Source organism: Thalia democratica, chromosome 2, assembly GCF_965202585.1.
Source record: "Thalia democratica chromosome 2, ktThaDemo2.hap1.1, whole genome shotgun sequence".
Classification (NCBI taxonomy): domain Eukaryota; kingdom Metazoa; phylum Chordata; class Thaliacea; order Salpida; family Salpidae; genus Thalia; species Thalia democratica.
In genome coordinates this window covers 74,687,214-74,701,598 of record NC_139166.1, presented here as the reverse complement: position 1 = coordinate 74,701,598, position 14,385 = coordinate 74,687,214, and the positions used below count along the sequence as shown (strand labels likewise).

Genomic DNA, 14,385 nt, shown 5'->3' with positions numbered 1-14,385 from the left:
CTTTTTTGCAAAATTAGTTTGTATATAATGTTTAACCTCGCTCATTGAATTAAATTCACATATGTATATTTTTGAAAAAAAAAAAAGTAATAGGGAAATAAGTTAACTTAAACTAAAATTTTAAGCAATGTTACGTCATTAAATTACCCAGTTCAAAATTAGAAACGGCTAAGATGCAAAATACAAGTATATAGAAGTATATATTTATGTATTTAGAAGAGAATTTTCACTAAGCCCACTTAAAGAACTTATAAAAAATTTATTATAAAGTGTAACATTGAAAATAAAGTTTAATTGTTTCATATATGCTTTTGAATATTTTTTTCAGCTATTTGAATTCGAAATATTTCAAAAGTACATAACACTAGCTAATTACACAAAGAGCAAATAACATTATAATATTATCTCAAAGTTCAACAAACTTTGAAACTTGCAGTTTTATAATTTTTTAACTTAATTGTTTGTTTCCAACAAAATTATACTTTTGCACTGATATGAATTTTGTGAAAAATTTCATAACTACGACAAAATTTTATTTGCTTATTTTTGTAACTTATTTGTCCTTGACAAGACGTTAAAAGGTATCCAAGAGGTGTGCGACTCGATAACCGAAAGGTTTTTTGTGCAACAGGTCCTAAGATCAAATATTTTCAGTATTTTTTGTCGTTAAATACACTATAAGCTAATACTATGTACATTTGATTTATTTAGTTTTTAAACAAGCTGAATATTGTATGCAAAAGCATTTATTAAACATGTTTACTCTTTTTTTCGATTTTTTTTCTAATGAATTATATATAGATTAATATATCTTTAATAAGCTCGGTTTGAAGGGCTTTAGTATATTTTATATTTAAATTTTTAAGGTGAAAATAAAATAGTACAATTCTCCATGAAAAGAAATATATTTTTTGTTTATACTGTAAAATACAATAATTTTTAAAGATTTTTATGGCCGCTTAACTGTGGTTTTTGTGAAATTTAGTTGGGTGTTTAGTTAGGTAGAAGATCAATTTTTCACCATATATTTGTAATGTTAAAAGTTAAGTTAAAAAATTGTGTGTTTTGTTTTGTGCTTTATTTTGAACTTGTTTTTAAGTTGATGAGTGCATAAGCACGAAATCGAGCAGACATGGTAACAAGCGTCGCCAGTTAAATATATCACAATTAAAAAATCCCCGACAGTAAGATGTTTAATCTCAAATGTAAATAAACTTTTGAAATAGTTATAATAATTAATTTTTAATCTTAAGATAGGTTTTCTCTTTCTGAAGATATCAAAATTAATTTAAGCTAAAATCTTTTTAGTTTTATTATTTAAACCTGTGATTTATTTTATAGCCACAAATTAATACTTTATAGTTATTTCTTTATAACAGTTTTCAACCTGTAATTTACAACTCTCATTTGTGGACAAAGCATGCACAAAACAAAAACTAATTTTGTATACAGTAAGGAAGACATTAAATTTATTTTTTTTAAATGTTGTTTCAAATTTTTATTGATTAATATAGATATTAAAACGTTTAAGTCTAACGTACCTTGAAAAACTTATGTATCTAACTTTGTTAAAAATTGATACAAAAAATAATAATATTTAATAAATAATCATGTTGAATAAAAGTTTAATAACAAAAAAAATATCACATATCTAAAAATTTTTATATTCTTTTATTTAAACGTTAAGCGAAAAAAAGTTTAAGAAGAAGTTCATTTTTTGTTAATAAAAAAATAATAAGGTAATATGTAAAAGTATTATCATAAACTGTTTCAGTTTTACAATCAAGGTGTTAAAATTATTTTAGTACATTATTATTTAAAACATATTTCATTTAACATTTTAGTAAGTTTATAACAACCAAAGTAATAAAGATTAGCTTATGTAATTTTATCTAATGTAAAATATGAGAAAAAAAAATTAGCTATATTTTGTTACTTTAGCTTTCTGGTTACTATAGCAATAAAATAGCTGTAATAAGTGGTTTTCAAATTTTACCATGCCTGAAACCGAGTTCTTCAAGTTTTACATCTTGAAATAAACCTTTTTATTAAAAAAGCCCTTCAGGTGGGCTCTGTGTGAAAGGTTTAATTTATTAAGTTAATCAACATATTTCTATATATTTATAATATAATATATATATGTAGTCTACAATATATTATATATATATATGTATTAAAAATTTAAAACATATATATATATATATGAGAAGGAGAAGAAGTAGTTTATATTTCAATGCTCCATTCTGCAAAAGTGTGGCAACACGGGTTGGGAAGCGCTTCCTAGAGATTGTGGACAAAAACTTTACTGAAGACCATCCATATTGTAAAGTTTTTAACAGGAAGACACTAAAAGTGTCCTATTCCTGCATGCCAAACATGAAACAACTTATAATGGCACACAATCGAAAGATGTTAGACACGCAGGACAAAGAGAGGCGAATGTGTGACTGCAAAAAACAAGAATGCCCGGTAAATGGAAGTTGCCTAATGGAAAATATTATATATAAAGCGACAGTCATAACTGAAAATCAGACTAAGTTTTATGTCGGCTCGACTGGACTATCGTTCAAGAATCGCTACACGAAGCACAAGTACAGCTTCAAACACGAAAAACATAAAAATACGACAACATTATCGCAGTATATTTGGAAACTAAAAAATTACAAGGTCAATTTTAAAATTCAGTGGGAAATATTAACAAGAACGAAAAATAAGTATAATTTAAAAAACGGATGTAAATTGTGCAAAGCGGAAAAAATCGAAATTTTAAAAGTTAAAAAATCTGAATCTCTAAACAAAAGAAACAAATTACAAACTGGCTGCATACATTATAGAAAACAATTTATCTAAAAACTCTGTTAATAATTTTGTCAAAAACTAACTATCTATTCTATTATTACGTAATAACTAATTTTGTATAATTTTATTGCTGTACTTACAAGTTTGTTTTTCATTGAATAAAACTTGGCTGAAGACGCGTATTAAACGCAGAAACAGCTGTCCCAAGCAAACGTTTATTTTATGTATTTTAGTTATATATATATATATATATATATCTGTATTATAAATTTAAAACAAAAAATACTCAAACCATTTAGAAGTAGTGTCCAGTGTCTACACTACATGTATTTAGGTTCTCAAAAACCTATTATTAAAAATAAGCTATTTTATTATTTACAAAAAATATGGCTAGTAAATGGGTCGTACCTGCGACATTTGCTATATTAGCACGACGCTCTAACCAACTAATCTAACTATTTAATTTGTATTATGTTACTTGTATTATAAATGACGTATATTAAGATATTGTATGACAATTATAACTGCTCTTTGAAAATACATTAAGTTATGAACGTTTTATTTGATACACTTCTAAAAAATTACGACCTTTTACTAGTATGCGAAAATAATATGTTTTAACTACTATCTATAAAATTTTACTAGTAAAGCTAAATTAATAGTGTCTTATAAATATAAATTAATATGTGATAACATTTTATTAATTTTTTTTATGAAAAAACTGAGCGGTTAAAGTTAGTAAAAGAAAAACTATTAAACTTGTAAATATTTTTAGCTGTAAAAGTATTACTAACAGTTTGATATCCAACAATGTTTTTGACTATAAAAATTTTGATAAGTTACTTACTTTACAACATGTGTATTGATTTGTTTTCAAGTTCTAATCAAGTAAGTTAAAACAAGTAGTTCGAAGGAATTATTTTTACTTTCAGCAATATATTTTTACTAAGCATAACATAACTCAAACTTTAAACTAAATTTTGTATTTACAAAATGAAACACTTTTTACATAGCTTATGCCTAAAAGCTGAAATCTAGAAGCAAAAATAATAAATTTGATTTAAGTACACTACTATTGTTGGTTTTCTGTACTAAATTTTTTTTAGTTCAAAACTTTTAGAAATGGAAATTATAAAGGTAAGTTGAATTCAGATATTTAATTATTTCAAAAACTAGCTTTATTGAAATTAACTACTTGATAATATATTTTAGTTTAGTTGTTTAATAAAAAAAACTACCTGATTTGATTACATTCATTTACATTAATGATTTATATTTGTGATAAAGAATGATAATTTATAATATTGTAAAGAAAGTTAATTATTGCTAGTGCTTAAAATTTAAATATAAAATATGTTATACAATTTATAGAATGACAGGCTAAACAACCATACAACACATTTAAATAAATCTGGAAAATTTTTTCTTTAAAGCTAGTTTAGATCTTTGATGATAACCTTTTAACTAAGTTAAAAGTTTATAAAATACTTGCAAAACTTGTAATGAAAATACACTGTTATTTTTATATGACTTTTATTTATTGCGTTCAAAAAAAGGTTTTCTTTAAAATTTTGATATTATCAAACAACTTTGCATAGCTAATAAATTACATTACTCTTAGCCTGTTATCATCAACTTCTAAATGTTAAAGCTCTAACTGCTTAGATGAGTGTTATAAATTATCATTTTTTAATTTATTATGTAAGATATTGAATAAAATTAAAGCATTATGTTTTATAAGCATATCAAATAGGTTGAATTAACTACAGTAGTATATTGAAATATGCATACAGTTCTCATAATGTACACAAAAATACATGAGTATAAATTTTTGATATTTATTATGGTATTTTAAATTGTTGGTTATTTATAGTTACATTAGTATAAGCAAAATTTAAAAAATAAAAAATATTCACATGAAATATTTATTATTAAAGTTTATGCTACTCAAACTATTATTTTTGTACTGTATGTTTTTTAATACTTAAAAAACTAAATATAAAAGAACATATTTAACTTATACATTCACAAAAATGTTGAAATTAAATTTGTGGTTATAAAAGTATTTTTAAAGTCTTAACTTAAACTTGTATCAATTAAAAACTACAATTTTAATTTATTACCATGTTTTAACATGTGGTAGTTTGTATTAATACAATATGTTTTAATTAACAAAAACAATAAATTTTGTTAAAAATTTTTACAATTTTGTTTGAAATGTTAGTATTGTCATAAGTTAAGTTAACTTAATTTTAACTGTTAAATGACAATGAGAATGAAACAAAAAAGTAAAAATATTCCTAATAAATTAACTGTATTCCACAAAGTACATTTTTATAAAACTTTATCTCACACTACTAAAACTTAAACATTTAGTTTTAAATATACTTATTGTTTTCAATATTTTGTGTACAGTACTAGTAAAGTAAATATATACATATCAGTTTTCAATGATTTTGTTCATTTCATTATAATTTGAATTACTGCTACTAACTTTAAAAAAATCTTTACTAGATTAAGGCCATAGGGAGCTAGAAGCAATTGACCTCAAAAATATCTTTGGCTAGTATATGAGTAGTTAAATATAAACGATAAGAATATTTTTTTAATAAAATTTAAAAACTTTATTTAACTTTTGAGGTATAGTCATTTTTCTCAAAGGTTTCTTATAAGACCGTATGGGCCGAATTTTTTTCATTGTCAATTTTCACTGAAACTTTAAAATTAAACAGAAATCTATCTTCTCCTACATTTTAAAGCTACTTTCCTCAAATGTATAGGAAAATTTTTTTGTAATATGAGAAATTTTCCTATTGATAACATTTGAAAAACATTAAATGTTTAAAGGTGTATGACCAGAAGAAGAAAAAAATAATTTTTTGATTTAACTTTATATTATATTTTTACCAAACATTTCTGATATCTCTTTGGTAGAATTGTTCATAATTAAATTGAGACTGTTGTCAAAAAAATTGAGAAAATTGCTTAAAAGCTGTTGGAGAAGATATATTTTTATTAAAACCTTTTTTTGCCTTTTTTATTTGGGCCTTTCATAAAGATCCTATTAAACTCTTTGACTTTGTGTCTAAGCATCTTAAAAAAATATTTTCATTATAAGAAACAGTAAAAAGCAGCTGTTAGGTAATTTAAATATGTTTGAAATAAAATTAAGATGCAAAAAAATATGATTAACCCCCACTCACCGCCCTATGCTCTTTAAAGGAATTTTTAACAGTTTTTTGAATATCTAAGTAAAATTTTTCTGATTCTTTTAGTTATATTATGATTATTTGGTTGCCTTAATAAAGGTTTGTAATACAAATGTAAAAATTTGATTTAAATTTCTTTTGAACTTTCTTAAAATCCACTATAGCTTTTTCTGAGTAAACAGTTTAAGATATAAATTTAAAATAAGTTTAATAAAGTATATACTACTATATAAAATAAATAAAACAATTTTTAATTTATTTATATAGTTTTTAGCATTTTTGATTTAGTTTTCAAACTATATCATATTGACAAATTCAAATTTTAATTTAAAAGTTTTTAATCATGTGTAATTTTTAAATCACATGCTAGTTTAATACATGTAGTATGCTAACTTAGTTGTAATTTTATTTAAGTAGACAGCTATGTCCTACATAAGAGTTATTCAAAATATTATTTTAGATTTAAGCTTATCAAACTAAAACTCTAGGTCCGTTATCCATTTTTCAAACATAGTTATAATAAAGTAACTTAAGTCTTCAGTTTATAAAGTTTTAGCTATCAAAATATCAATTTTCTTTCAAAGTTAAAACAAGTTTTATCCATCATAAACACAAAGTACGTTCTAAAACTGTTGCTTTGAGGCAAGTGGAAAAATATTTTACAAAAATTTACATGAACTTATAAATAAAGGCTTAAGTATGAAGTATAATTATGTTTTTTTTAATAAGATAATTTCAATTAAGTTTTGAAATAAAGTTATTTTTATAAAACGTTTCCAAAACAAACCTACAAATTGAAACTGGCAACTTTTTTTTCTATAATTATTTCAGAAACCTTAAAAATTGCAAAAAAGTCAATCAATTTTTTTTGTTCAGTTAGAGACCTTAAACTATTAAGGAGTTTTTCTTGCAACATATGAAAAAATCTAACCAGACAAATAGAAAAAACTTATTTAAAGAAGTATGTCAAGACCAAAAAATAAGGTTTTATTTTAAGTTGAAAATTTGAAAACTGGGAAAATTTCAAAAGAAATTATTAAAGTTTGTCGGATGAGATTGATATATAGTGAATTTTTGTTACTTAAATATACTCAAAATTTTATCTATAAGCCTTATTTTTGTATAATATTTATGTTTTTAGTTATTAGAAAAAAATAGATTTAAATTTCTTTTTAACAGAGAAGTTGCTACTCAATCATCAACAGTTTTTTTCAAATTCTCTAAGTCTGAAAATTTTAACACGGAAATGTTAGTTTATATTTTTTTATCATTTACTTATATCCAATAAAGTGTTTTTTAAATGTAGAAAGTAGATTGCTTAGATTTAAATCTATTGGACTATACATACATAGAATTTTGTATGTACAGTAGAAGTGGGTAGCTGTCTAATTTGGAGGAGCGAACAAAATTGCACGAAGACACATTTGCACGAGCAGACAATTTTTCACGGAGACCTTTTTGTACGGATTAATTTTTTTTTCTGTATTTTTATTTTTTTTAATTTATTTTTTTTTTGCTATAATTTTTTTTTTTACAACACTAGCACCCCTAATCCTTAGCCTCGGTCGGTATCTTTTTTTCTTATAGTAACTTTTATTAGTATTTTTTTGTTTTTACTTTCACTGTTACCCCGAGCCCTTACCCTCGGTCAGTAACTTTTTTTTATCTGTATTTTTTTACTCTCGTGCAAAATGTAACTCTTGCAAAATCGTCTTCGTGCAATTTTGTGCCTTTGTGCAAACTTGGCTTCGTGCAAATTTGTTCTCGTGCAATTTAGTCCCCGTGCAATTTATTGAACTCGTGCAATTTTGTCTTAGTGCAATTTAGACCCGTTCCCGTAGAAGTATATTTGAAAAAGGGCAATTAAGTAAACAAGTATTACTATATTGTAAAAACCATAATAACAATTTATATGTATTAATTTCTAAATAATAGTTATGAAAATTATTAGAAAAAAACTTGTGATTTTTACAGCTAATCTAATATCACTAAAAAATATATTTAATATATATAACTTCCATCCTAAAAATTTTAGAAAAATAAAGAGTTTCAGCTTTTTTCATAAGAAAAAATATTTAAAAAGCTTAAAGTGTTTAGTCAAGTTTATCAAGTATGTATGTTTTAACTAAAATAGAAAATATTAAATATAAAGAAAAAAATTATGCACATAAATATACAATGGCTAATTTTTAAATATTTTATTATATTTTAATATAATACACTTTAGGTGTTTTAAATTTTCGTACAATTAAATAATAGTCTACTTGCAAATTGAACGTAGTTTAAAGTTTTGGATTTTTTAACTTTAAGCAGAATTTGTTGCAGCCATCAAACCTCACAACCAAAGTATTCAAGTCATTGACATTTTTTAGCATAAAGTATAACTAGAGCTAATTAGTTCAAGTATAGCAGATTTAAAAAGAGCCATTATTAACTTACATTGTGCATATTAAGCTCGAGTATTTTATACATGCGTTTATAAGCACCTTAAGAGTATATATAATGACTGGCCTGGTGGCGCAACGGTAGCGCGTCTGACTCCAGATCAGAAGGTTGCGTGTTCAAATCACGTCCGGGTCATATGTTTTAACAATTTTTTTTATATAGAAACTTAAGTTGTACAGGCTACTAAAATTAGTGCCAACTGTTTTTCTTTATAATATAGAAAAATTGACATTATAAATAAGTAAGTTCTAACAGTATGCTATCAACAGAAACAATTAAAGATCTTATAAAAGTTGTATGAAGTAAAAAACACAACAAAAATATATACTTATTTAATGTAAGAAATTTTTAAACTTTAAACTATTTTTTTATTAAAAAAGTGGTAAGTTTTTACAATCATTACATAAGTTTAATGAGTATCACAAATCTCACTTTCGTTTATAAGTCGTGAAGAAACAAGTAAAATTTTTAAAACTTATAAATAAGTACTTATATTCATTTATAGTTTGTTGTCTGCAAACTTCAAACAGCAAATATATTATGAAAATTAAAATTTTATTAAAAGGTCTATTCAATTAGTTTCTATTTATTAAAAACTGAAAATGACTTATTATATTTAAAACTTAATCTTACAATTTTTCTAATTTATAAGGTGCTAACTGTTATTTAAATAATTTTAGTTTAAAAATTATGCTTGGAATTAAAACAGAAAGCTTTGTGTATTTTTTATATTAAAAGATATTCTACTAATATTCATATTCTTAGACTAAGTGTGTAACTTTTTTTTCATATTTCTATTAGTATAAGCCAATAATAAGATATATGATATGCTTGGTGCTAGACTAGATAAATTAGTTTTTCAAATTTGCAAAGTATTTCTTAACATTATTATAATTAAGTTGTATAGTTTTATAAATAAACAATTTTATTAAACAAAATAGCTAAACAAGTTTTCATGTTAAAAACTTGTAAAATAAAATTTTATAGGTTGTCATTATAAATAAGCGTTATAATAAAATACATACCAAAAAGTACAGACAAATTAGTAAGTTTATAAACGCTACATACTAAATCTTGGCACTAGTAATTGGTTCAGTGGTAGAATTCTCGCCTGCCACGCGGGACGCCCGGGTTCGATTCCCGGACAATGCACTTTTGCTTCTTGTTTTTAAATTTAAGATGGATATAAGCAAGTTTTATTAAATTAATTTACAAAATAGCTTTCAATTTATCAAATTAATAATTTGTTAGTAATGATTGGTTGCTTAAGTAATAACAGGAATTAAGTCTGACAGTTTTATAAAATTTTGTTTCAAATGTTAATATTAGTATTTAAAATATATGTTGTATAATTTATATCATTCTTTAACTTATTTGGATTATATTTTTAAATTAATATTCTAGTGTCGTGTAAAGTGTTTATTTTGGTTAGTGCGTTTGCTAAGTGCCATACATAAACAAAAGTAGTTAAATGTGCTAATTATAAAGAATTAGTGCAGAGTTAGATTTGGCCTTACATTTTACGTTTATATACTCAATATTCATATTGCAATAAGTTGTCTTCGTAGCGCAATGGATAGCGTGCTGGACCTCTGATCCAGAAGTTTCGGCGGAGATGTATTTTTTACTTACTAAATACTTCAAATAGTTTTATTAATTGCTTAACTTCTACCTATATTTTCTACTTAGACAAAAATCTTAATTTTACAATTACATAAAAAAATATAACAGAGAAATCAGTTCGAATTGGACACTATAAACAAACAAGTTTTTTATTATTAGCTTTGAATATGACTAGTTTCTCTGGTAGTAAACGGATTATCAAAAAACAAAGCATATTCAAATAGAATTAAGTAGTTTGATAATACCTTTAGCGGTGTAACTTCTAAATGCTCTAATAAATATTTTGAAATTAAAACTATTTGTTATAAAACTATTATAGCTTAATAATAGAATTATTTCTAAAACTTTAATCTATTTCTAAACTTCTTATTTTTATAGGTTAGATAAGATAGCCTTCTTTCCACAGGACAGTTTTTGTCTTTATACGAATCATATATATAAATTTATACATTTCAAAGAAAAAGTCTATCATCAATAAAAGTTTTCAGTGAACAAGCATTTTTTCGTAAGTTTTTGTTTTAATAGTTTACTTAGTGTCCATGTGTTAAATATATTTTATATTTAGGTAATTTTCTACCAAATTATTTTTTTTAAAGTTACTACAGCTTAGTATTAGTAAACTTTATACATTAAGCTAATTCTTAATTAAAAGCAAACATTTTCTCAACTAGTTTTGATTAAGAATAAAAAAAAAAGTTTTTATAGTTCAAATATAACTATAAGAGCTAAATATATGTAAAAGCTTAAAAACTTGTTGTTGTAATACAAATAGACTAAAAGAAAACTTTGCTAAAACATTTCGAATGGTTACTTTCTTTAAAGTTTGGTAGCACAACTTATTTTAACTAAAAGAACTTTAACCAACTAAGCCATGGCGCCAAATATGCAATTTAAAATATTCTGATAAATAAACGCATAAGTAAGTTATGATGTCACGATGCTTTTGTAATTTTTTCTCGCTTACATTACAACATACTTTTCCCGTTTTTATCTTACTTTAAAAACTGGAAAGTTTATATTTTACACAAAGTTTTATGTTGTTTTGTTTTTCATTTAAAACGTTAATAACTATAAATTAATAATTTTTTTTCTATAGTAATGTTTTTAATTTTTAAATTAGTTTGTTAAAATATCCAAACTTATTAGTACTCTTTACAACAAAAAGACGAAAAAAACAGAAATTCGAAACCAAAGCTAAAGAAATCTGCTTATAAGGATGTTAGTTAAACATTGTTTTTAAAGTATTTTTAATAAAAACAAGTTGTAAATTTTTTAAATTATATTTGTTTTAATTACACCAAAACGCTAAGTTTTAGGCGAAGGTTTGAACAGGTTTTCAATCTTGAAAATAGCTACTTAATATTTTTTTAAATATTCAAAATAAAGTGATTTGGAAGTATAGTAGTCATTCTAGCGTGGTAATTTTTAATTTAATACTATATTAACTCATTTAAAATTTCTAAATTTACAACTTTTAAAAAACTTTATTAAAAACCCTCTTTATTAATATTCATTCTATGTCAGATTGTAAACGAAATACTACTGCTATTTTACTTTTTTCAGTTGAACCATATTTCTTATGTTTAAAATTTATCTCTACTTGCTTTGATTTTTTGCTGAATTTTTTCGAAAAACATTATAGTATCTTTTAATATAACAATTACGATTTTACATAACTGTAGAATATAAACTGTTTACCATAAAATGATAATTTATTATATGAGAAAAACATGTAATTTTATTTAATTTAAAACTAGTGCTTACAACTGACTATGTTAGTTGTTTTAACGTTTATAAGATTAAAGTTTTTAAAAAATGGAAAACTAAAGTGGATAGTTTTCATATTAAATATTTTGTATTTTTATTATTATTTATATTTTAATTATATGCTTTTTATTAAGTTTTACAGCTAATTGTTGAAGTTACTACGTTAGATAAAGAATTTGTTTTATTTATTATTCCGTTTATTCTCAATTAAAACTTTAATTACTACACAGAAATATTTAATACGACTTTGAATTAAACACTTAAAAGATATCACTTAAAGTACTTACTTTAGAAAGATAAGCGACTGTTGATAATTGTGACGTACTTAAATACACACGTGTAATTATAAATACAACACATTTTTGCTTTACACAAGCGCCCGGCTAGCTCAGTCGGTAGAGCGTTGGACTCTTAATCCAACGGTCGTGGGTTCGAGCCCCACGTTGGGCGTGCTTACTTTTTATTTTTGCATCAGTTGAAGTTATTTTTGTTAAATAACTATTTACATTATTTCACATAACTATAAGTTAGATTTGTTTGTTCTAGTATTTAAAATCATAGTTTTAGTAAACTTTTTAAACCCTTTTTTTAGTTTTTATTATACAATCAAAATATTCTTTTTATTTTTCACAAAGTAAAAGCTCATTGACATTTATTTGGTCAAACTTCTGCTAACTTCATTTTTATTATTAAAAACTTCAATTTAACACAATTTTTTTTTATAATTTCTAGTACGAAAATCCTTTGTAAACTGAAATAAATAGGTTTATTTTTTGCTTTATTAAGACTAGACTGCTTAATACAATCTCGAACGTGCTATTCTAAAATGATAGTTATAAGTGAAAACCAAAAACAAAAATTCTTAGTATTAACTCATTTTATTTGTGATTTTTTATTTACACTTTATTCTATATGTGCATCATGCTTTAGGAAACTTGTAATAAATTAATTTCTTCTCAAAGAAGTAAGTTTCAGGCTCTTAAACCAAAGCGCTGAAAAGTTAAAGAAAACTAAAAAAGTTGTCATAGATTAGTTTTTATAAAGTAAAACAACTTTTATTGCTTAACAAAATACAAATCAATAATTGCGACGACCGGGAGTTGAACCCAGAATTAGTGCTTGGAGGGCACCAATGCTAACCGTTACACCATCGACGCTTGTAATAGATGACAATGAGTTGAGTTTATAAAGTTGCTATGAAAACAAGCCATGCGTTTAAGGGTGAGTAATATTTTAAAGATAAAATTACAGAAGTAAACTCAGAGGTATTTTATGAATTATCGATGGTCTACTACTAAATGTGAATAATATAGTTGTAAGACAAATAATCTTTATTCATCTGAATGGTAAGTGTTTATTTATTTGTTATGCTTTTAATAGCCAGAGTTCAGAGACATTCTTTGAACTTTTAGCTGTCTACATTTTGTTTTTGGATTTTTCAGCCACCCTTATGGATGTTCTCCATAAGTTAAATGACTTTTGATAAGAAGCCATTAGCTAGTTACATTTGGGTTGTGACGTAATAATAAGAAGTGAAGCGCCAAGTTGTTTTTTACGAAAATTAGAGAAGGGACGGCTTTATGTTTTAAATTAAGATATTTGAAAAAATTGGCATTAATTGCCACTAAAGCTTGTAAATTGTTTAATATAGTATATTATTTAAAAGGAAATTAATCTTTTAATTTTATAAACAATAAATAATGATAGCTGCAAATTTATAAAAAAAAACCACTTGAAGTTAATCTTTATGAAGATAAACTCACCGATATAAAATATAGTAAAGTAAAATTTTAATCATGCATCAACATAAGTTCAAAGTCAAGCACCAACTTTTACAATGTATAGTTAAAATAATTTTAATTAAATTTTTTATTCGTGTTAAGTTGTTTACAAAGTTGCACTAAAAACCCTACTTCAAAAGGTTGTTTGTCTTATTGTAACTGTTACAAATTTTAATAGTTTTCCACGTTTAACAAAAATACATAACTATATATCCTAGTCATAAACAATTCTATTAGTAAACGTAAAATTCGATAATTTTTTTTTTTTAATAATATTTGTAGCAGAACTAATTAACAATCTAAATAAAATAAAACAGTTATACATATTTAAATATTTACATTAGTATGCACTTTATAAGTATGGTTAATAAATTATAAGAATTTAAAACTAAAATAAAGTTTTAACTAACATCAACTTTATCTATTTGTTTTGGATAAGTTTAAAGAGTTGTTTACTGTTTTGTTGAGCTGAAAAATCCAAAAACAAAATGTAAACAGCTAAAAGTTCAAAGAATGTCTCTGAACTCTGGATAGTTACAAACGTAACAAATAAATAAACAATTTCCATTCAGAAGAATAAAGTTTAACTGTCTTACAAATTAATCAATCACATTTAGTGGCAGATCATCGATTATTTATAGAATACCACTTGGTATAGTTTCGGTAATTTTATCTTTAAAATAATACTAACCCTTAAACGCATGGCTTGTTTTCATAATAACTTTATAAACTCAACTCATTGTCTTCTTTTACAAGCGTCG

At 24.1% G+C, this 14,385-nt stretch overlaps 2 non-coding genes across 2 annotated transcripts; both read left to right on the top strand.

Moving 5' to 3' along the window:
* Positions 1–8,516: 8,516 nt before the first annotated feature.
* Positions 8,517–8,588, top strand: Trnaw-cca (transfer RNA tryptophan (anticodon CCA)). Its single transcript has one exon. It is a non-coding gene; the product is annotated as a tRNA-Trp (tRNA).
* Positions 8,589–12,220: 3,632 nt separating this feature from the next.
* Trnak-cuu (transfer RNA lysine (anticodon CUU)) lies at positions 12,221–12,293 on the top strand. The gene has a single exon. It is a non-coding gene; the product is annotated as a tRNA-Lys (tRNA).
* The last annotated feature ends 2,092 nt before the right edge of the window (positions 12,294–14,385 follow it).